A 25,079-nucleotide genomic window follows, 5' to 3' on the forward strand; every position below is an offset into this window, starting at 1 on the left:
GGCTTGAAACTCTTTGTGCAGAGGAACAACAGTCTCGTTGGTTTTGGAACTGACCCTTTTTAAAGATACAGAAGGACACTGTGTTAATCTATGTCAATATGACTTAAATCTGAAATCCTCTTAAGTACTAGATGATGCTTCCAGATCAATGCCTTGTCCAGTTGTCATCAAAGAGGGTTTCTCTTTGGAAGTGGATGCCGAGACCCACAGCCAGAAAGCATGTGGAGACGGGAGAGAGGAGGGAGAGAAAGGAGGGTCTAAATTACAGGTCTACATTGGGCCCTTCCCCTTGGAGCTTGGGAAATTTCACAGAAGAGGGAGCAGAAAGATTATAGAAGTCTCAAGGGATGGAGGACACCAGGAGAACAGGACATATATTATAAAAAAATATCAGTCATGTTTTGATTATCTGATTGAGAAGGAAGGATCTTTTAAGTATCACAAGGAAATATTGAATAAATAAATAATGTATGCTGGATAAATTGGTCAAGACATGTGCCTTAAATATTTGTAAAAGAAATCTGTTTCCAACACACATTTTTCAATATAATTCATTTCACAGTTATAACAGTTAACCATTCTGCACATGGTTTAGGATAGAAATCTCCTGTACCTGTACAAAATCTATGGAAACCACAAAGAACAGTGACTATTTAACAAAAACTCTTGCTTAGAGGCCAATCTCCTCCATGTGCTGACAGAATTTCTAGCATATAAAATGATCTGGTCTCCTCTAAACAGTGCTGGGCCAAGAGAAAATTTTATCCTGACCTTCTCTGCTTTTTCAAATTCAATGAAGACAAATTCTGAATCAAATGTAAAACAAGTTCTGGCTTTGAAGAATAATCAATTACTTGTGGAGTTTAAACAAGCTTTTGGTATCTGGACACCAACATTATTTTTGTAAATAAATCTGACTCTTCATTGTTGTTAAATGCAACTTTCTCTTAATATGTTGAGGAGACATAATTAAATCTTTATAAAAACTGATCATATCTTCATGTGATTTCAATTGTACTGCAAAACCAACTAGTCGAACCAGTAATCTATACAAATATGTATATGTATCTGTGGTATATGCTCTTTCGTGAATAAAGTAGGGCATAAATTCTGCATAGATGCCAACTTCATAGTGTATTTTTAAAATTCATTTGTCTCTATAGCAATATAGTATGGTATCTCTGATACAACCTCTTAAATCCAGAATCAAACTCCAGTTCTACTACTGACAAATATTTAGATAACACAATACCTCGATGTTCACATAAAAAATGAAAATATATGTTATTTATATAACTATGTTAATTCTGACTAAATTAAATTAATATCACATAAGTGTTTAGAATAAGGAAAGACACATGGATAAACAATTGATTACTACTTCAAAAAATAGTCTGTACAGTATAAGATCTTGTATCAAACTTTAGAGTCTAAAGTAAAATGTATTGGAGTATGTATAAATAACTTTGCATTGATTGATCTAAACATTAAAGCAATCGATATATGTAGAATCCATTTTTCTTTTGTCTTAAAATAAAAAAAAAACTTAGGCACATAGAGGAAAGTGTATATTAAATATTTCATATGGTGCTTCTATTATCTTTCCCATGTTTCACTACATTTTACTTACAGAGTGAATAGTTAAACTAACTATACTGTGGAATGTCATGAAAATAATTATTAGAGTTAATATTCATAAACCAAAAAAACTAAGCCTTTTTCATGAATTCTCTTTTTTTTTAATTTTGAGATATTATTTTTTAGTTTTTATAAGTTGTTTGAAATTTTCATGCAGTGTTATTTGATTTTATTATAATCCCCTCCCACAGTTTCTCCTAGATCCACCTCCATTTTATTACCTAGGCAACTTTGTGTCTTTTTTTTTTTTAAGCCCCATCAATTTCAATCTGTATCTCCACCTATTCTTAAATATGGATCCTTCCACTAGGGTGTAACTTAAAAGGTAAAAAAAACTCTTAAGGAAAACTGACTCGTGCTGTGGAGATGGCTCAGAGGTTAAGAGCATTGACTTCACTTCTGGAGGTCCTGAGTTCAATTCTCAGCAAACTCCTGGTGGCTCACAACCATCTATATAATGAGGTCAGTGCCATTTTCTGGCCTGCAAGTGTACATGCAGGCAGAGGACTGTATATATAAAAATAAATGAATAAATCTTTAGAAACAAACAAAAATAGAACCTGACTCTTCTTCTCACAGCAGCAATGGACGCCAATCGATCCTTGGCAAGAGGTGGGATTTCACATCCACTTTCACTTTCCATGTCAGGACTTGGGTTGCTTGCGCTTGTACTGGGGCTTATTCATGCTTGCACTGCAGGTTAGTATTTACAGCTGTGCTCTTGTGTCTGGAGGACGCTGCTAATGTGCAGGTGTCCACCACCATTATCACTTGCACCCACCTTTTCTACAACGATCTTTGAGCCTTGGGAAGAGAGATGTGATATTTATGCCTCATTTAGCACGGATAATTTCTTATTTTCTCCACTTTGGCCAATTGTATAACAATGAGTTCTTTGGATATATGCCCAAGGCTACTATATCTGGATCACGTGGGAGGTGTGTGTTTTGAGAAACCTTGATTTCTCTGTGGATTGCACACTTACCAGCAAGTCCAGTATATGTTTTCTTCTTCTTCTTCTTCTTCTTCTTCTTCTTCTTCTTCTTCTTCTTCTTCTTCTTCTTCTTCTTCTTCTTCTTCCTCCTCCTCCTCCTCCTCCTCCTCCTCCTCCTCCTCTTCTTCTTCTTCTTAATCCCAGCTATTCCTATTTACATTGATAAATGGTTTAACATTTAAAAGCACTTGTGACCCTTGAAGATGGCTTGAGTTCAGTTCTCAGCATCTACGTTCGGAAGCTCAATACTACATGCAGCTCCTGCTCCAGAGGACTGATATCCTTTTCTGGCCTGTTCAAGCACCAAGCACACACATGGTTCTCCAGCATACATTTAGGCAAAACACCCATACACATAAAATGAGCAATTCTAAAAAGTGAAAGAAATTCGTGATAATTCTGTTTTGAGACATGTTTTGTTAGCATATTGTAGAACCATTGGCCTTCCGAATTTCAAACTCAAAATATCATGAGACAGAATTAAATCAAAAAAACTAAGTTCACAGATATCACTGTCACCAAGATAGTATGAACCAAAGAGGCTTAGGTCCAAGAACAACAGGGAAAACCCAAATGTACCTATCTACTAAATGTACCACTTACTAGAATGACTTCCATCCACTAGGAAGAGTAGCTAAACAACAGATGGTTGTATGTGAAGAGGCTGAGCTATCCATCGCTGTTCCACTACCGAAGCTAGATTCCCTTGTATCCCTAATCTGATGCTGAAAGCCTGAGAGAATTCTGGAGGATTTCTGTTCTTCGGTACCTCTTAGAAGGTGAGAAAGCTGATTTCTGATTGCCGTGAAGAGTGATAGAAGCATCAGACTCCAGGACACTCACCAACAGTAAGTGAAGCAGCAGGCAAGCAGTATTGCTTTTTTCCGTGGAACTCTACATTTGGGCTCTCACTGGAAGATACTGCCCACTTGTGGGGATATCTGATTTCTTCAGCTAATTGGGAAATACCCTCACAGACACACCCAGAGGTTTTGTCTCTTACAATGTGAGCCAGTCTCAATCAAAGCAACAATCATTAACCCGAAGCCTTGTCTTTGTGTATTTCACAGGAACCTAAAATATATATATTAAGGTAGTGCTTAAACACCAGTGTGGTGGCACACACCTTTAATCCCAACATTCAAGAGGCATAAGCAGAGGATAGCTGTTAGTTTGAGGTCAGCCTGATCTACATTGTGAGTTCCAAGCCAGACAAGGGTATTTGAAGAGCTCCTGCCTCAAACAAACAGACAAGCAAATATATATATATATATATATATATATATATATATATATATATATATATATATATATATATATCTTGAAGACTTTATTCCCAAAGCCTGTGTCTCACAAAATGTTTGTGACATGACAATGACACAATTCTTTAGATTCTAAGTGGTTATTTTCTTATAAAAGTAAGAAAATTTGCTCTTCTGTAAGAAAAAAGTAAGAACATTTGCCTCAGGAAGAAGTTAGAGAGTAAATGGGTTGCTTAATTTAATAACCATGTCTACTGACTGACTTCTCAGTTAGGAAGGGGAAAGCCACAGGGCTTTGTCAAGGGCACCCTTAAAGATTAGGGTACCGAATGAAGACACTGCATTTCATTTCAGTGATTCTAAAATGCAAATTTCTGTCCCCAGCACTTCAAGAGTGACATAAGTTCTATTCATTTCTTCAGTTTCTTTACTTGGCTCCTGAGCTTTGTAGCCACCACCTACGCAGGAGACTGTTCAGAATGTGAGATAGACATTATAGGTTCTTTTCTTCTACAGAACCATGACTAGTACAGAAAGAAAACAAATATAGGTATCACAGAATGAATGAATAAGCATACTCACTGTTGGAGACAGGAAAGCAATTGAAGTGTTTTTTATTATAATTGTGTTACCTAATATCTGAATGAAGGATCAAAGGGAAATTCAGGCTGAAGGCTTTGAACGTTTTCAAACCTACTTTATTTGGAGTTCCTTTTTTTTCATTCTTTTTTTTAAGTAAACATTTTTATTTTTCATATATATTTATATTATTATACATATATACAATAAACTACCTATAGAAAGAAGAAGCATGACACAATCAGGAATTATATAAATGTTATGTTCTTAGTGGGTTTGGCTATTTGTGTTTGACAACCTTGAAGAAAATATCATCTCAGGCAAATTGATTACCTGATTATACCAGGATTGCAGGTTAGCATATTCCCAAATGAGATTATGACAGAGACAGTTATTTTGGGTTATTTAATGCTTATACCTCCCTTCCAACTCTAGGTAAGAGATAAAAAATGTTAATGAGAACAAGAGAAATAAAGTTTTATAGTCTCAGTTCCTTGGAGCAATTCCGCTCTCTTCATTGTCAGGATTCCAGTAGACCTGTTAAACAGCAAACCAGTAATTCAGGAAAGGTGACTGCAACCACAGCAGGCAGAACTCGAAACCTAGAAGCATTCTCTGGAGCATTTCTCTCTAGGGGCATCTAGAAGCAGAGCAATGAACAGCCAAACATTAGAAAGCAATGTCAAAACCAATAAAGCCTAGTCTCTGGCTTATATATCTCAGAGATCACAGTCTTTACTAGAATGTTTATCAGCTGACAAAAACCACGTCCCTGCAAGAGGCAGGTCCTCTTCTAGTGGATAAAATGCCACTTGTCCTTTCACAAGTCTGTTTCCAGTGAGAAAACACTGCACACCCTCAGAGAAATCTGTTTCACATTCCACACTTAGCTTCGAAACAAAAACATGCTTACATCCGCCACAACAGGCATTCCAAAGATGAAGGTTTAAAGGACATTTTTTTTTCAATAGCTGACTTTTTTTACTACCAAAGTTCTTTGACAAAGAAATTCCTTCAATCCCTACAAAGTTAACATTGAAATGATGCAGATGAAAATATTGACAGTTCCCTTACCCCAACCAATGAAAGTGGTGAAGTGATAGAAGAAATGGAGTCCAGTACTTAAGGAAGTTGCGTCTCCAGGATAGTACTGGACGCTCTGAACAGAGGCTGGAGGATGGAGGAAGAGACCTGAAGGCTAGAGCAGCTACAGCTCCACAACAGGAAGGAGGCATCTCCTCCCAGCTTCCATTCCATCCCTCTGTTTCCTTGAGCTCATTGGCAGATGAGCTGACAGAGAGCATAGAGAATGGAGTTTACTGACCCAGAACCCAGCGTTACATAATAGACTATAAAGTTGTGAGTGAAAGTTGAAAAGAAATAGATGCAGAAATAGTACACAAATCAATCTAGATGAGTAGAGCTGAACATTGACACAGTGCATCTATCAATCATACACACAATGAAGCAAAAACCCAATGCAGAGGTCTGCTTGGATGCCATGTATTTCTAGTTCTTGGCATTTGTCTCCTGATGCCAAGTCAATGAGCCAGTATATAAACTTACTGAAGTAGTGTAGCAGCTTTAGAGACAAGTGACATGGAATACAAGGAAAAAGGGCAGCCTGGGAAAATTCATGTCACACATTAGTTATTCTTCAATCATTAGAAGTAAATAAAAAAGTAAATAAAGGTATAACCAAACAAGGATATAAATGCTCAGGTTTCAAAAAAGTGCTTAAGTTAGTATAAAGCAAATTGGAAGATAATCTCAAACTAAGACTATAAATAAAAGATGTTTATTATCGTGTTAAAATGAGAAACAGAGTATTTTAAAAAATCATAAGAAGCAGTCTCAATTAAAATTCAAACAACTGCCTGGGGAATGTCAATAAATTCATATTATTCAGATTTTATTGTCAGATATAGTAGCTGTCAAACAGGGCAAAGATACTAATCTTTAAGCAAACCCCCAAATGAATTTGGTTCCTAGTTGCAAGTTTGGGGCCTGGGGCTTGATTGCCTATCCAAATGTAATGAGAACTGATAATTATCAAACCAAACATGTGCAACTCTCTTGACCTCTGTATCCTTCAGTTTTCTCATGTGAAAATGGAGATGATGAAGTGTTGTGAGAACTAACTAAAATATTTATATTTCATATTTATGGTAACCATAGAGCCTGGTACAGAAGAACCAAACAATGCAACTATTGTAATATCATAGATGTTCACCACTAGACAACAAAAGGAGTAAGAGGACACACAAGTACAGTCAAATACTATTAAAATGTTTTAAAATACTAGGAACCAAAATGCTGGAGTGGTTGATGGAAAGATCCGTAGTCTGTATCAACATAGAAATGCTTTCATGAATTCTAGTAGTATTTTAAAAGAAGATTCAAAGCTAAATGGACCAGATTTGGTGGCAAATACAGATAACCATGTCACTTAGGAGGTATACGTAGGAGGATTGCAAGTTCAAGGTCAGCACAGGTTGCATAGGTCGTGTACCAGCCTGTGCTTCAAGTTGAGAACTTGTAAAATAAACAAACCTGGGCCATGTAGTACCTGTCTACATGTCAACTACTTGAGAGCCTAAAGAAGAAAACCACGGAAGCCTATAAGCTGAATACCACCCATACAGTGAGTCTTTATGAGTGAAAAAGAGATAAAATAAAAAAGAAAGGAAAGGGGGCAAGAGAACCAAAATCATAGAATAGAATTTACAATTACACATACTTTATGTAAATGTGTATACTATATGCACATATATGAACATACATATGACAAATAAATGCATATATGCACATAGCATCCCATAGGAAGACAGATACTTAATACAGAGAAGCCAAGAAAAAACGGCACAGAGAATAAAAGAAAGATTTTTTTTAAAGTATTCATAAATTTGAACCCATTATCTTATGATGGAATGATAATGAAAAATATATTATCTCATTTGTGTGACTTGGAATTTCAAAAGTAAATTCATATCTTTTCAAAGCAGTAGTGATTCCTTATAAACAAAACAAACTAACCCCAATAACTTGTCAAAAGAAAAAACCAATGGCACAGACAAACTTACATATCTGTAAACTCATACAATACTGATACTTTAAAACTTAAGACAGACTATTTAACCATCAATAATTTAAAAATTGAATTTAGACTTTGGTTCTGTATTGCTACATGCCAAGAGAAAATATAACTATGAGTGTACATTTATCTAACGGATAAATTAAAATGTGAGTGAATTTAAAAATACTTTGCAATACAGAAAGTCCAAGAATAGGAGCAAAAAATAGCAAAGAATGTACAAAACAGACTTATATCTAAATCCTGTTATTTAAATGGTTGTAAAAATAAATATATCTATTTCAAAATAAATGCACTAGTGATATGCATCTTAAGAGACCATAATAGAACAAAATAAATGGAATGTAATGAAATAGGGACAAGGCAGGGCTGTATAGCACTGTGCTGTTTTCATTATCTCATGTACAGGAGCTCACAGGGGACATGTTTCTTCTTGACACTGATGCTCAAGTATCTTCTTATAAAATGTAAATGAAACATAAGCCTAATTAAATACCAATTATACACCTTTCAATTCACAAGACAGGCAACAGGGTTCTCTGTCTTTAATGCCTCTAGTGCTTATCTGTAGATCTTATTGAAGTGTAAATGGATTGGATTAGCTGTGAAAGGGACTACGCTTTTGCATCTACCAAGCTCCAAGGTTATGAAGCTATTGTTTTCCTTAGGTCCATTCCTTGAGCAGCAAAGGTTTTGAAGAGGAATATTATCTATGTTAAAGTCCACGATGATCAGAAGTCAAAGGACATAATGTACTCTGATACTTAAGTGATGCTGAGCCACAAGGAAAAATAATATGTATTGAGACTTGCTCATCTTATCAGGAAGCCTATGCTTCCTAATTTCATTCCTACATTTTAAAACTAGTACAGCACCCCTTGTAGAGGGGGAAAAAAAATAAAGTAAAATAGTGGCATAATGATCACTATTAATAATTTGATTGACTTCAGAGTATACATAATTAGACCGCCCCAAAGTTTACTCAGAGCGTATTAAGAGCGAGTGGGCTAAGAATAACATATAAGGGAGATAGATACAAGATGCCAGCACCGAGTGAGTACAGTATCTGAACAGGAAGACAGCAGTAAGAGCAAAGCAACTGACAGGCCATTCTGTGGACCCCCAAACACCAACATCTGTGTTTCTCAGGTGAGACACTCATGGGTCCAACCTCAGGTCACTCAGCAAGATACGAACAAAAATCCCTGTCTCTGGACCTTACAACCTCAGCCTCAGGCCATACACCTGCTCCCACCTTCTGTAAACATGAATACTTTCCCTGCACAAAGGGCTGTGAGGTTCCAACGAAGACACCCGTTCTTGTTGCCACATGGCATTCTGGGTACTGAAGCTTTTGGCCCTAACCTACGGACCTTCCCTTGAAGTGGATACCTTCTGATAATAGTACAGGCAGCTCCAACCTTGGTCTTCCACACTCAGTGAGCAGAGTGTCTGGGCAGTGGGACATCATTAATCTTGAAGCAAGAAAGGGCTGCTGACTCCAGGACCTTGGCAAGAGGAGGGTCCAGGGCTCCTGACCCTTGGTCCACTTGGGCCAAGGATCATACAACTTGGCTCACAACTGTGGAGGGCCTCTTGCAAATCATAGAGAACCATCCACCAGAACAATCCTAACAATCTGAGGAATGTACCTACAGGAACATCAGCTTCCTTGCCAGAGTTCTTCCTGTACCACACCCCCACCCACCTAGAACTCAAGGCAGACTACATCATAGACAATGTAATGGGTAAAGTCTAGCATAAAAATACAACAAAAACAAAACAAACAAACAAAAAACAAAACAAACAAACAAACAAACCAAAAAACCCAGAGCGATATGGCATTTTCAGAACCCAGATATCATATGGCAAGCGTACCTTGAAAGCCTAAAACAACTGCAGTTCAGGAAAATGAAATTAAGTCTATGTTTATAAAAATGATAATGGAGGAAAGTCAAGGAAATGATATTAGACCTATTAGTATGAAAATGATAATGGAGGAAATGAACAAAATCCTTGAAAAATACAAGAAAGTGTAGAAAAATGGTTTGAAGCCTTTAGAGAGAAAATAACTAAGTCAATGAATGAATTACAGGAAAATATAAACAAACTGGTGAAGGAATTGAACAAACCATTTAAAGAAATGGAGGAAAATATAAGCAAACTGGTGAAGGAAATCAATAAAACAGTTCTGAAGATAGAAACAGAAAAAAAATAAAGACAGTACAAATTAAGGAAATACTGGGTAAGGACTACTTAGGGAAGAAAACAGAAATTACAGAGGTAAGTATCTCCAACAGAATACAAGAGATGGAGGAAAGAATCTCAAGTGTAGAAGACACAATGGAAAAAAATCAATGCATCTGCCAAAGAAAATGTTAAATCTAAAAAATTCTTGACACAAAGCATCCAAGAAATCAAAGAAACCATGAAAAGAAAAAACTTAAGAATAATAAGAATATAAAGATTTCCAGTTCCAAGGCCTGGAAAAGATTTTTAACAAAATCACAGAAGAAAAATTCCCCAATCTTGATAAAGAAATGCCTATAAGCATACAAGAGGACTGCAGATCACCAAATAAGTTAGACCAGAAAAGAAAAGGTTCCCACCAAATAATAATCAAAACAGTAAATGTACAGAACAAAGAAAAAATATTAAAAACTGCAAGAGAAAAAGGCCAAGTAACATATAATGGCAAACCTATCATTATCACACCTGACTTCTCAGCAGAGAGCATAAAAGACAGAAGGGCCTGGCTAGACACCTTGTAAACTCTAAGAGACCACAGATGTCAGCCCAGATGGATAAAGCAAAATCTCTCTCGACAGAACCAAATTTCAACAATATCTATGCTCAAACCCAGCATGGAGAGGATATAGATCCCCCACTTAGATGTAGTTAATAGGCAGCACAGTCTCTATGTGAGTTCCATAATATGGTGAGTAGGAGCTGCCTCTAACATGGACTCTTTGCCCACTCATTGATCACTTGCCCCTGGTGGATAAGCCTTGCCACGCCAGAGAGGAAGGGGATGCAGGCAGCCCAGATGAGACATGATAGGCTGAGGTCAGATGGTAGGGAAGGAGGGCTCCCCCTTTCTGAGGACTAGGGGAGAGAGGGAGTAAGATGGAGGGGGAAAGAGGGAGGGAGGGTAGGATCAGGAGGAGATGAAGGATGGAGATACAATCAGGATGTAAACTGAATAAATTAAAAATAAATGGAAAAACTTTTAGAGGAATAACTTTAAACTTAATCTTTAAAGTATAGAATATGGCACATATGTATATTTCAAAAATGTTACCTACATTCATTATGGTGGATATCTTTTGTGTGTGTGTACTATGTGCTTGTATGAAGGTTCATGTATGTTTCAGTTACATGTAAGTAGAAGGCTGAGGCTCATGTGTGGAATGTTCCAATGAAAAGATTTCTCTCTGCACTAGAATCTTGGCTATTGTCTCAATCTCCCGGTTTCAGGGAGTGTATATGGACAACCCCACTCAACTGGCATGTTTGTGGGTGTTGGGGATGTGTATTCAGTCCTCAAACTTGCATAGTAAGGATCTTATCCACTGTGTTATTTCCCTAATCCAGAATCAAGTATGTCTTTATACAAGGAGAAAGGAATTATGTCCTATATTATCAATACAGCTCATACTTGTCTTTGAGGAATTTTGTTGCTATTCAGTTTGAGTATTGAGACTATAAGAATTAATTTTACTTAATGGTAATCAAGTTGGGAGAAAAAAGGAAATAATTATTAATGCTAATAAAACCATGAATATTTTTGAATTTGGCACTTCTAAGCATAAGGTTGGTCATTTAAATGCCATGCCAAGGTCCTATGTATTGCTTGGTATTATTACTATTTTTATTTTACAGATTAGAAGGTGAGACTTAGGTCACTTAAATAAGCAGACCAATATAATACTTAGGCCTGCAATAACTAGGATATATTTCAGTAGGGGATTTACAAATCTGAAGTACATTCATCAGTTCCAATGCTCTAATTCCCTTTATTCCCTTGTTTCATAATCCAGTCATCCACACTGTCTGCAATATACTTATAGGCTAGCAAATGTGTACATACCTTCATTTCATTCCTTTGTGTCATTAAGTACATATTTTGACTCATTCTGTAAAGAAAACAAATTCAAGATATTTCTTAGTTTGAACAAAAATATCTGCCTAACAATTTCAAGCATGATAGGCATGCCTTAATCAATGAGAAGCAATTAGACAAATCATTATCCAGAGGCAAGCCAATTTTTAGAATGTCAATATACCTTTCTCCCAGCAAGCAATTTAATGTTGATTTTTTTTTTCAAACTACATTTCCTACCCATACACCACATTGATAATCTGGTATTTTTAAAATGCTCGTAATTTTAAAATTTCCTAAGAAACCATTTCTACACTAGGCGTTACCTACGCATTATAGAAAACAAGCTTTGATGTTAGCAATAGACTTTAAAGTGAAAGTGGAAGAAATTAGACTGCTCTTTCCCATGAATTAGTAATGAATAACAGAAAGTCGACATATTTCCATCACTTGACAAACCTAGGCCAAGAAGCTACTATAGTGGCAGACAGATGAGGCTGGCAAATGCTTTCAACTTTTTCAGAGTCTCTTAAATACCTTTTCAGATATACACTAAATATTGCACAAATTAGAAAGCATTAAAATTCATTTTCCCTTTTTATATTTATGAGAAGATTTTGTTCCTTGTTTAAACCCAAAAGTCAGAAAAGTAATGTGAAATAAGTAACACAATAAATATAATGTTTTATAATAATTAAGTAGTTGGATAGTAAGAAAGGAGAAACTCTACATATTTCCTTCAATCACTTTATATTCTAGACACTATTTTCAGAGAATATAAAGGATTTTATTTCCAGCATAACAAAAATGCTTTAGCAGAATATCTGTGGAAGCCACAAGAAGAAATACCAAGATATTCATTTGCTGAGGGAAATCTTAAATATATGGTCACTTACGCTTAGACGAATGAACATATACACATGTAAAATAGTTGGAAGGCATGAGGTAATATTGCAACTATTTAGTTTTCTGAATAACTAAAGCATACTGAAACCCAGATTTTCAGAGTTGAAAGGACAACTGTGTCACTTACAGATGAAAATATGAGCCTCAGAGTTGAGACTCTGTAGCTGACCCTCCCCCTCAACCTGGTGTTCTGGAAGGTGTTGGTGACCTTCTCATTAAAGGATACCTGTCAGAGATTTAGGGGAAAAGGGCAGAAGAGGGAGAGAGGGTGCAAACAGGGAGACAAGAGGGAGGGAGGGTGCAAACAGGGAGACAAGAGGGAGGGAGGGTGCAAACAGGGAGACAAGAGGGAGGGAATTACAATAGGGATGTAATGTGAATAAATTATAATAAAAGAAAAAGAATACTTGATGATAAAGCCAAGATTCATTTTTAAAAAAACTTACATGAGACTGGTAGTTGAAAACAGAAATTTTCTTTGTCCCCCTATAAAATTACCTCATGAGGGTGAACTACTCATGTCTACTATTAGCAACATGTCTAAGAATTCTCTTGAGAAACTCTAAGAGAACACAGATGCTACCAGAGACTACTGTATCCTGTAAAACATTCAATCACTATAATTGGATAAAACAAGATAGACCATGATACAGTCAAATTCAAACAATATTTGTCTACAAATCCAGCTCTACAGAACAAACTAGAAAGAAAATTCCAACCAAAGGAGGTTATCTATACTCATTAGAACACAGGAAATAAATAATCTCACCCCAGAAAAAAAACAAACAAACAAAAAGAAAGACACACACACACACATCACTAACACCAACAAAATAACAGGAATTAGCAATCATTGGTCATGGGTTTCTCTCAAAAGCAATGAACCGAAATCCCCAATTAAAAAACAAAAACAAAAACTAACTAAATTTAAAAGAGAGAGAGAGAGAGAGAGAGAGAGAGAGAGAGAGAGAGAGAGAGAGAGAGGGAAAGTGGCCTTGAGTGCATTGGCACAGGAAACAACTTCCTTAACAGAGCCCAGAAACATTTAAAAGAAATGTTCAACATCTTAGCCAACAGAGAAGTTCAAATCAAAATGACTTGGAGATTCTGTCTTATATCTGTCAAAATGGCTAAGTTCAATAACACAAGTGACAGCTCATGCGGGCAGCATAGAGAGCACTCTTCCATTGCTGGTAGGAGTGCAACCTGGATAGCCACTATGAAAATCAAAATGTCAGTTTCTCAGAAAATTGGGAAGAGATCTACCTCAAGATCCAACTGTACCACTCCTGGGCATATACCCAAAAGATTCTTCATCCTACCACAAGGACACTTGCCTCAACTATGTTCATATTGGATTTATTCATACTAGCCAGAACTGAAAGAAAAAAAAAACCTGCATGTCATTCAATCAAAGAATGGATAGAGAATGTGTTGTATTTATACAATGGAGTATATTAGTCAACTTTTTTTTTTAATGACATGAAATTTGGAGACAAATGGATGGAACTAGAAAAAGTGATCCCTAGTGGGGCCACCCAGACTTAGAAAGACAAACATGATATGTTTGCATAATCATGCAACAATCCACAGGCCCAGAGAGACTAAGTAACAAAAAAGGGCTCTAAGGTTCGTTCATTTATCTCCCTAGAAGGAGAATTAGTACAGACATTGTGGCTGGGTTGAGGGCAGGTGGAGATGGGAACAGGAGGGATCAAGCGGGGGAGGGAGGGATGAAGAGACAGAGTCCAGGCACAGACAGCTGGAATTTGGGGACATATGATGGCAATGTAGAAGCCTAAAGTACTGGAAACATTCTGGTATCCATGAGTTGAGGACTCCTAATAATGGAGGATATGGAGACTGAACTGGCCATCTTTTATAACCAACAAAGACCTCTAGTAGTGGAACTATGCCATCAACGCAGCCACAAAACCTTTGACCTGCAATGCGCCCTGCCTGCAAGATGTACTGGGCCAATGCTGGCACAGAATTTCTGAAAATGACCAACCAATGACATGTGTAATTTGAGGCTCATGCCACAAATGAGATCCCATGCCCAACACTGCATAGATGGCCGGGATCTGGAGGATGGATAGCCCAGAGACCTAGGGTAGATTCAAACATGATTGGAAAAAACATCAATGAAAAGAACCCTAATGATATTCATAGATTAGTGCCTAGTCCAATCATCATCAGAGTGGCTTCCTCCAGCAGTTGACAGGAGCTGATGCAGAGACCCACATTCAGACATTAGGCAGAGCTCAGAGCAGGGGTAACAAGTTGGCTCAATGTCTAAAGGCTCTCCCTGGCAAGGTTGATGGTCTTAGTTTTATCCATGGATCCCAAGTATTGGAAGTAGAGAATTGCCTCCTGCAGGCTGTTCTCTGACCTACAAACACATGCCAATGCATGTACATGCACAAACAAAAAAATATCCCCCCAAGTAACAAATAATAAATGAATAAGTAAATAGATAAACGTCAATAATTTTTTTTGCTTTTTAATGAACTTTTAAAAATAATTTAATTCATTCATTCAGAATAAAACTCAATTGTTATCCCACCACTTGTACCCTCCTGTTCCTCCCTCCCTCCTGCTTTCACCCTATCCCCACCCCCAGGTGTAAAAGAAGTGTATATAACCCAGATGTAAAGAATATCTAAAACATCAGCATTGCATTAAAAAAAAAATCAATGTAGCCTCTTAGAGAAGAGTCATGAAGGGCAGAGCTAGATTAATTTATGTGGGCCGAGAGGGTTTTCTATGCTTGCTTATCCCCCAGTTTTTCCCAGAAGATATATCAGAAACTTCAGAGTGGGTGGTTGGTTTGGTTTTAACAGGCTCTCTGAGAGAATCTGGTGTACCTAATTAGATGGTAGTCACACGTGTGGAGGACAGCTCCCTTCATATTGCCAACTATCCAGAGCACCCTTCGCATTAATGAACATAAAAGCCAGTAGACAAGTGGTCCAAAGAGTTAGAGAAGAGTGTCAGCTCTGAGTGTCACTCCCTCATTGAACCTCCTTCATCTACTTTGCACAGATACCTCAGAAATGATAAGCCAACTTCCTATAAGATGATTCACTCGCGCTACCTTAAGTTATTCCTATAAACTGGGCTGGGTGGTGCACGCCTTTAATCCCAGCACTCTGGAAGGCCGAGGCAGGCAGGTCTCTGTGAGCTCAAGGCCAGCCTTGTCTACAAAGTGAGTCCCTGAAAGCCAAGGCTACACTGAAAAACCCTATCTTGAAAAACCAAAAAAATAAAATAAAGAGAAAAGAAAACGAAAAACTTATTCCTATAAAAATTTATTTTTTCCACTGAAGAAGAAAGCATGCCACCTTACTCCAAGTTCACTTTCTAGAGATGATTTTTAGCCTTAACAATGGTAGTAGTTGTAATTAATATTAAATAAAATATATGTTTCTTTTTTATCATTTAAAAAATAAGCCATATACAGTTCATAAAGTGTGACAACCTAACCCTCCCAACTTGTTCTGGTGACATTAATTCAAGAAACTACCAAGGACACAAATTATATGAAGTCAACAAGTTAATCCCAGTAATTGTTGTTTTGATACTATTGACAATATCCTGCCTGTGCTGTTTTTAAGGGTTTTCACTATATTTTGTGTGTGTGTGTGTGTGTGTGTGTGTGTGTGTGTGTGTGTATGTGTGTATGTGTGTGTGTGTGTGTGTGTGTGTGTGTGTGTGCGCGTGCACGCGTGCAATCATATACACATATATGTATCAGGGTGCCTGGTGCCTTTGTAGAAAAGAGAGGAAGAACAGGGGGTTGCTTTTCTTCTTAGTCCATGTGAGTGCCAGGTGTCTAAATCATGTCGTCAGGTTTTACAGCTGAGCAAAACTTGTCAGCCCTCCTGTCGGTTTTTAATTCCCAGGTTACATACCTTTATTTAGCTCCTAAAATAAAAAGATAAACTACAAATACAAAAAGTTGTGTGCTATACTGTGACTTTCCAGATTAATTAGAATGCTCTCTGTTGGTCTCTGAGACAGCGGATAGTGCCAAACAGAACGCATCTCAACAGCAAACACCTGGAATTAAAGTGCCCTCTGCAGAGGCCTTTGCTTTAAATGAAGTCAACGATACCCATGTGTTTGTTGGAACTCATGCACCTGTAAATGTTATTAACATTGCAACCTGCTTGGTGTATTAGGCATTGTTTACAATCTTGAAAAAAGAAAACATAAAATGGAAACATTTTTTTTTTCCCCTCAGAGTCAGAGTGTGGTCATTAACCTGGGTCTTCATTTTGCATCTTTAGGTTTGCTTGTGATTATTTTGGTCTGGAGGCTTTGAGTGGCTCTCTCTGCACTTTTGCGTTATTGATATTTAGAAGACAATGGCATTTCAAACCAAAGAACTGTTTCAGTGGCAACAAATCATTTAAAAGACATTCTAAAGATGTGTTGTATTTTTGGAATCTGAAAACTCAAGAGAAATCACAAACAAAAATAAACTCCTTCGTGGCTTGAGGTTGCTAAAGAAAATTATGCATTCTTCAGTAAAATTTATCAAAAACAGTACTTATAAAGGTGAAGACACAGTTAGTGATGTGTTTCTAAAAGAGAGGAAGATCAAGAAATTGTACAATAAAAAGTTTAATATTTAAATTATGAAGTCAAGTGCAGTCATAAACATCCATAAGAACACTTTAAATGATTAATAATTTAATGTATATATGTGTTTCAAACCTCTCCTTTAATTTCTTTTACAATTAAAAAAAATAAAGCTACCTTATCGAGACACTCGTATGTGCATAACAAAATAAAATGTTGCACCACACAGGCCTTCAGTGCCTTCACGGTTCCTTGGTTGCTGGTGGAAAGATGCAAGGAAAACAGCAGAAACTCTGCAGAGGTAGAAATGAAGAGAGGAGAGGCACAGCCACTGGAAGTTCCTGCAGTGTTGTGGAACTTTTAATAAGTTGTGAGATAAATACAGGTAACCAATGAAGGGAGTTTGAGGAACTAGCACAGAGATCCAGGCAGCTGGTGGTGGAAGGGAAGTGATGGAATATGTACAGAGAAAGCAGGCATTCTTACACAGCGTGGTTTGCCATTCTCCTGAACTGTGTTCATATATAAATATTAATGAACTGATGCCCACCACCCTTTGTAGTAGTGTGGTGAGTCAGTCAAATTGCCTTGGAATCAGCAAAAGCAGAACTCTGAAAAGATTTGTGTGGACTCCTTAAAGGAGCCTAGCAGAAGTAAATCATATGCAGCCATTTCAACTTCCCAGAAGGAGAGTATGCAGTGAGGTGATACCACTTTCTCAGCAGAAGCTGTGTAAGGTGGCGTGGTCTTTGAAAAAGGGGCAGGAATATGGCGTGCGAAGTGGTCATTCTCAAGGACATTTATGACCCATAATTCTTGTACAACTTCCTCTTTGGGAGGATTTATATAGAAACTGACTCTAAAAATCCGCAGTCCTTCGAGTCCTGCTTTGATTTATGCCAGCCTCCTTTTAAGAGGTAAAATTCAGATCACCTAGTCACGTAGATCAATGATGTCTGTAGAGTTCTGGACATGGGGGTGGGGACTTTTACTCCAGTACTCCAGTACTGCCTCCCACAATGGTCCTCAGTTAAGACGGGATTTCAAAAGTAGCATTGTATGGAAGAGGGGCAAGTAGTCATAGAAAGATTAGACTGTCCATGTCCACCTGTATGTCTTGCCACATAGGAAATCTAACCCTTAGGAGAATAATCCTGTGGACAGAACAGTAGGGTCTAGTGGGGAAAAGGCAGTATGTGAACTTTCTTATATTCTGAGTTTTTAAGACAGTGTCCAAGAGTCATATGGTTCCGTTTGTAGCCATGCGTGAGAGAAAAATTTGTTCCACAGCCTCAAACATAAAAGGTCTGCTTAATCCTAAGAAGAGCCCATGGCGTGTGGTTCTATAATATGCTAGAGATGTGTTTCTGGACATTAAATCAGGAGTGCCACTCCCCTCCATTGTCTTTGTTCCTTAAATTGGTCCCCAGTAGACTTTTCTGTAAGAGGAACCCCTGAGATAGTGATTTGTAGTATCAAACTACTTTTGGAGGCTGTCAATGTAAAGATCTGTGTAGCCAGTAAGCCCTGGTGCCAAGATGAAACAACCAGTACCCTCCAGTGAACTGTGGAACGAAGCAAGGGGGCTTGGTAGGCTAGTTGGATTAAATTCATTTGGATTTGTGATATTTTCCTCTTATGATGAGCTTATTGACACACAATTCCATGTTCTAAAATGTAAGAAAGTGCTACTCCACCTATATACTGAGAAGTAGAATTGTTGTGAGTATTTGCATATTTTGTTATACGTCTATTGAGTGTATATCAGTTTATACAGTTTAGGTTATATGTTGTTTCCATTATATAAGCTGAAAGTAATAAACAACATAATATGTATAAGGCACGTGAGACTGCAATAATATAATTGATAACCCATAATGCACTCTCATTATCGTTACAAGTAAATCTCACTACTGTATTATAAAATGATAAATTAAGCCAAACCTTTTAAAGACCCAGGTCAAGGCCTCTTCATTGCCTCATAAGATAAAACTAAGATGGATGGTCACTAATTTTTAATTAGACATCAATAATATGCAGTTATGTTTTAATAGTGCTTAGAGAGCTGAGAAGTAATATAATGGAAATAACTTAGGAGCGGATCTAAAGCTAGATACTCGAATATCACAGAGAAAGAAAGTCAAGTGGCAAACACATCTATCAGAATTCTAAACTAAAAGAAACCTTGTCAGAAGAACTAGGTACAGGAGTGCCAGAGCCAAGGAAGCCAGGATCCGAAGAACTCATGGAAAGCAACCTCATCTCAGGACTCAGCAAAGGTTTTACCACCAACAATCCAGATAGCACCGTTTGGGTGTGTCTGTCTTAGTTGGTTTTCTATCTACGTATTAATGTGCCCCAACAAAAGTAAGGTAAGTGGTGGAGGTGGGGAGGCGGGGTAAGGGTTGACTTGTAGTTTTTGACTTGTAGTTCCACAGGAGAACACATTAAAGAAGTGACAGTGACAGCAGCAGGAAGCTGATTGCTTGGCCACAGTGCATGCACACTCAGGAACCAGTGTGAGCAGGAAGTAGAGGGAGGCTACAAAGCCTCAAGGCTTCCTCACAGTTACTCACTACAGCAAAGCTCTGTATCCTAAACAGTCCACAACGGCCTCAAAGCCAGCATCTGGGAGCCACGTCTGCAGACACATGAGCCTATGTTGGCCATTTTGCCTTAAACTACAGAAGTCTAAGGCAATATTTATTTTTCTTTCTGATACAAAAAGATTTGGGGAACTTACGAAATACATAAAAACATTATTATTTGAAGAAAATGTTATCAAAGTAAATACAGATATAATCTTGATACAATTAAATTTAGATGTAATGATGGTAAATATTAAGTGAATATTACAGAAGATTTTAATGTTTTTAGCATTCAGTTGTTAAATTGTGTTCATTAGGCCTACTGTTTAAGCCATTTTAAATACTCTATGGAATCATATAAATTTCGATCAATAAATTTAATTGGTAGAATTATACTTGTGTTTCAATACTTAAGGAAATTATTTTTCAAGTTTTATGAACCTGAAACATGTTTTATAAACTGCAAAGTTAAACTCAGTGCACACAAAAGAAACAATAAATATTTATCAATCCAAGCCCTCACACATATAGAAAAAGATATAAAAATACTGCTAACTTATATTTCAACATCGAATTCATATTTTTCAAGACACAAAATATATTTACGATTTAGTCCATTGGAAAAAAAAATCAAAGTTGAGAAAAACAAGAGAGTCCCATTCATCATACTCCAGACCACCCACCCAATCACATTCACTTTGGGTAACGCACATTAGCAACCTGGTACACACACCTTTACAACTTGTTTTTGTCCATCTTGGTGCCTCAAAATGCATAATGCGAGTACTTGTTTGTTGCCAGTATTGACTATACCACACATATTGGTTTTCTGTATACTAGAAGATAGATATCCATCTGCACCTCACTGAACCTAGAATTTTAAAATCTGCATTGGAGTTATGTTCTTGCCTTTCCTCTTCTCTCTCCTCTTAAGCTACCTTCTTCTCTTACATCTTCCACGTACATTACAGCGACACACGAATAGGCCAATGGAGTCCACAAGTTATGTGGCGCATCTTACTAAGGAGGTGGCCAAGTTACAGTGTATGGCATGGCATTGTGAAAACAAGTTGTACCAGTAATAGAGTCTATAGCTGTCATAGTTAATAAAATATTCAATTGTGTGTGTGTGTGTGTGTGTGTGTGTGTGTGTGTGTGTGTGTGTGTGCATGAAGTGTTTTTTCTTTTTTTTTTTAATTTTAATTCGTTAACTTTACATCCTGATTGCAGCCCTTCCCTCTTTGCCTTCCAGTCCCACCCAACTCCCAGCCTCATCCCCACTTCTAGTTCTCAGAAACGGGGAGCCCTCCTCCCCTATCATCTGACCTCAGCCTATCAGGGCTCATCTGGACTGTCTGTATCCGCTTCCTCTGTGGCCTGGCAAGGCTGCCCCGCCAGGGGGAAGTGATCAAAGTGTTGGCACCAGAGTCCATGCTAGATTTAGCCTCTACTCCCCATATTATGAGACCCACAAGGAGATTGGGCTGCCTATTGACTACATCTGAGCAGAGGGTCTAGGTCCTCACCGTGTGTGGTCCTTGGTTGGTACATCAGTCTCTGCAGTACCCACCTGCCCTGGCCGTCGTTGTGGAGCTCCTGACCCTTCCAGGTCCTTCTGTCCCCCAACTGTCCCACAAAACTCCCTGCATTCCAGTCTTGTTCCTTCTCTTCAACCATTTCCAGCATTTATTCTATTTGCCCTCTGAATGAGAATTAAGCATCCTCCCCTAGGGTCCTCCTTGTTATTATTTAGCTTTCTTAGGTCTGGGTATTGTAGTGTGGTTATCCTGTATTATGTGGCTAATATCAGCTTATAAGTGAGTATATACCATGTGTGCCTTTCTGGGTCTGGGTTACCTCACCCATGATGATCGTTTCTCGTTCCATCCATTTGCTGAAGTTTTCAATTCTTATAAATTATGGCTGTATGTTTTTTCCAACTAATCCAAGACATACTGCAGAGATCACATCATATTGGATGAGTGAAAAGCCCAGGAGGCCTCAGTCCTACATATAGAATCACAGGCCACTTCACAAAGTTGGGATCAGAAGTGGTCAGTGCTCCAGTGGTGCAATCGGGTAGCTCGCGGTACTTATAGAACAGAAGTGGTCTTCCCCAAACTGGGTGTCCATTGCCAAAAGGTGATCCCTGAAAACATGCATACACGTAACATTATATGAACTCAAAATGTTATATTTAGTAATATATATATATGATAAATAGATCCATGCTTGCAATAAAAGTTAATGAAAAAAAGGAGACCATAAATTGGAAGGAGAGCTAGGAAAAGTATATGGGGGAGTTGGGAGGGAGGAAAGGAAGGGGAGATATGTAATTAAATTATAATCTCAAAAATAAAGAAAAATAAAAGATTTCTTAACTATAATTGTCATCTTTAAATGCTAGAATTATCATATAAATTAAAAGGAAAAAATAAAAAGGAATAAAATTTTGTTAATTTGCTTAAAATGCCCAAATTTATATTTGTTTGAGACAAATGTTGTATCCCAATTATTTCTGGAGGAAGAAAAACTTTCTGCTTTCAAATCTGAACTTAGAAGGCACTGAGAGAACACTAGGATTCATGCCTCTGGCTACTCAACAATTAACAAATTGTGCTAGATTTGGAGGTAACTTTCCCAAACTACTTGCATACCTCATTTGAAGTCACATGGGCCTAAGCTCTAATCTATTTCAGATGCATCATTAAAGTGGGGGAAATGATGGCCCAGAGAGAAAAAGTAACTTCCCCAAGATTTTATAGCTAATTAAAGTCAAATATAAGGTTCTACTGCAGCCGAGAAATGCCTTTTGCTTTTCTCAATATTATCTTTTCTTCAACATGCTGAGTTAAAATTAATTTCATCGATGATGCGGAACATTCAGGAGACTATGCAGTTCATCAGTAAGTTGTTAAGAATGAACATTTCTTCAGATCTGTGTTGGGAGATATCTTTGAGGGGGCATGCATAGCCTGAAAGCTTCACAGTTGTGAATGACCGTATCTTCTCATAGATATTCTAGAATGAGTGGCTAAAGAGTTGTCTCAGAAGTTAAAATCACTTGCTACTCTTGCAGAGGACCTAAATTCAGATGCCAGAACCCACACATGTGGCTCACAACTATTGCATCTCCAAGGGTTCTGATGCCTTTTCTGGCCTTCAAGAACACCTGCGCACACATGGTGCACATACAGACAAGCATGTACACGCATATATACATAAATACAAATATATATTTTAAAAAGATTCAATAATGACACATTCACTCGTACGTAAATATGATCAGAAAAAAAGACATCTGTAAATCTTCATTCATGTCATATGAAGAATGGCATCTAATAATAATTCACAAGGATTCTGTAGCCAACAGGAAGCATTGCCTATGAACAGACATTCATGTCTCAGCCAGTCTCAGAGCTATTCTCATGTAGTGGTATTAGCAATATAAGTTGCCTGCTTGTCTGCTTGTTCTTCAGTTTGAATTCTTCACATGCCAATTGTATCTCCCTCCTTCATCCTCTCCCAATCTCCCTTCCCTTCCTCATCCCCTCTCTTCAGTCCCCTAGTCTTTAGGGGAGCCCTCCTCCCCTAACATCTGGCCTCAGCCTATCAAGTCTCACCTGTACTACTTGTGTCCTCTTCTTCTTTAGCCTGGCAAGGCCACCCTGCCAGGAGGAAATGATCAAAGTTGGGGGGCCAGAGTCCATGTCATAAGTAGTCCGTACTCCTCATATTGTGGAAGCCACAAAGACACGGTGCTACTGCATCTGAGCAGAGGGACTAGGTACACATCGTACATGGTCCTTGGTTGGCACACCAGTGTCTGGATTGTAGTGTAGTTATCCTGTATTATGTGGCTAATATCTGCTTATGGGTGAGTATATATCATACTTGTCTTCTGGCTCTGGGTTACCTCATTTGGAATGATCTTTTCTAGTTCCAGCCATTTGCCTTCAAATTTTAAGATTCCCTTGTTTTTAATTGCTGAGTAGTATTCCATTGTGAAAACAGACCACAGTTTATCCATTCTTTAGTTGAGGGACAGAACCAGCCTTAATTGTTCTATGCATCATGCACATCTCAATCATTTATGTTTTTAGGACTGTATAATGCTTTTGAGAACTTATATGTTTTCAGAACAAAAGAACTGGACCCTCACCCTGGATCAGACCTGACACAATTCATTCCTCTCAGCATGCTGGACACTGAAGTCCTGCATCCTTCGTTTTCCGGCCCCAAGTGCTTTGGTTACTGTTCCTCATCAGGACATCAGACTGTCCCACACAGACATCTATTAAACCTGGAATTTCTTGACATTTAGAAATAGACCACAATGTTATTCCTGGCTTGTTTGACCATTTTGCCCAATTTTATTTGGGCCCTACAAAGGTATTATTTGCCCCAAATCAGCCTTTAGAAACCTTAAGAAAATGATTCCTCTGTTCCTCTAAGGGGGATTGTGTAGATTTTTGGTATCTTTCTTGGGCTATAGATGTTTATTTGCATTGAGAGTTAGTTATAAGTTATTATAGATCTTATTCAGAGAGAAAATGAAATTAGACTCAGGAATGCCTCTCTTTTCTTTTATCTTTCATTCTTAGATTTGGCAATAAGGGTTACAAAGAAAGAAGGAGGAATATAGAAATATATAGAGATGACAGGACAAAAAATAGACTAGTGAATCTATTACTCAACTTAGTGCCTTAGTTGTTATTCATAAGGTTATTTTCAATTCACTGGTATAGAACTTTGTATATAGATGCAACATAAGTTTGACTTTAGATACAGTGGTATATAATTTAAATGTAAGATTATTCTTCACAAACATTATATATATTTCTATTTTAATATGTGGTATTGTACTCATGCAACTCAATTATAATATAAGGTTTATTTCAAATATTTTGTAAGTGCTACTGCAGGGTGTTTAGGATAAGTAAGTTAATAAGTTAATTGACAGTTCATCAAATAATGGTCATATCAATTCTAGTCTATTTTTATCACAAGACTATACATTCTAGGTTTAACAGATAGATATGATTCTATAGAAAGATAAGGTAAAAGTTAGACAAGGTCTTCAGAAACCTCAGATACATACAGAATATGGCATTTAAAAATATCTTTTATTAATTTAAAGATTCATGTAGAACGAGACAAGTTATCTCCTGGCAAAACCTAACCTACTTCAAGAAAGATGCTGAACATCAAAGAGATGGAGATGGATTCAAATGCGGCAAATCAACCACTGGGCAAAAGGTTCTCCTTTCTGCCACAGACAGAAGTCTTCCTAAAAATAGGCAAGCTTGGATGTAGTCAGAGTCAATGG

The sequence above is a fragment of the Acomys russatus genome, chromosome 24 (genome assembly GCF_903995435.1).
Source record: "Acomys russatus chromosome 24, mAcoRus1.1, whole genome shotgun sequence".
In the NCBI taxonomy this organism is placed as follows: domain Eukaryota; kingdom Metazoa; phylum Chordata; class Mammalia; order Rodentia; family Muridae; genus Acomys; species Acomys russatus.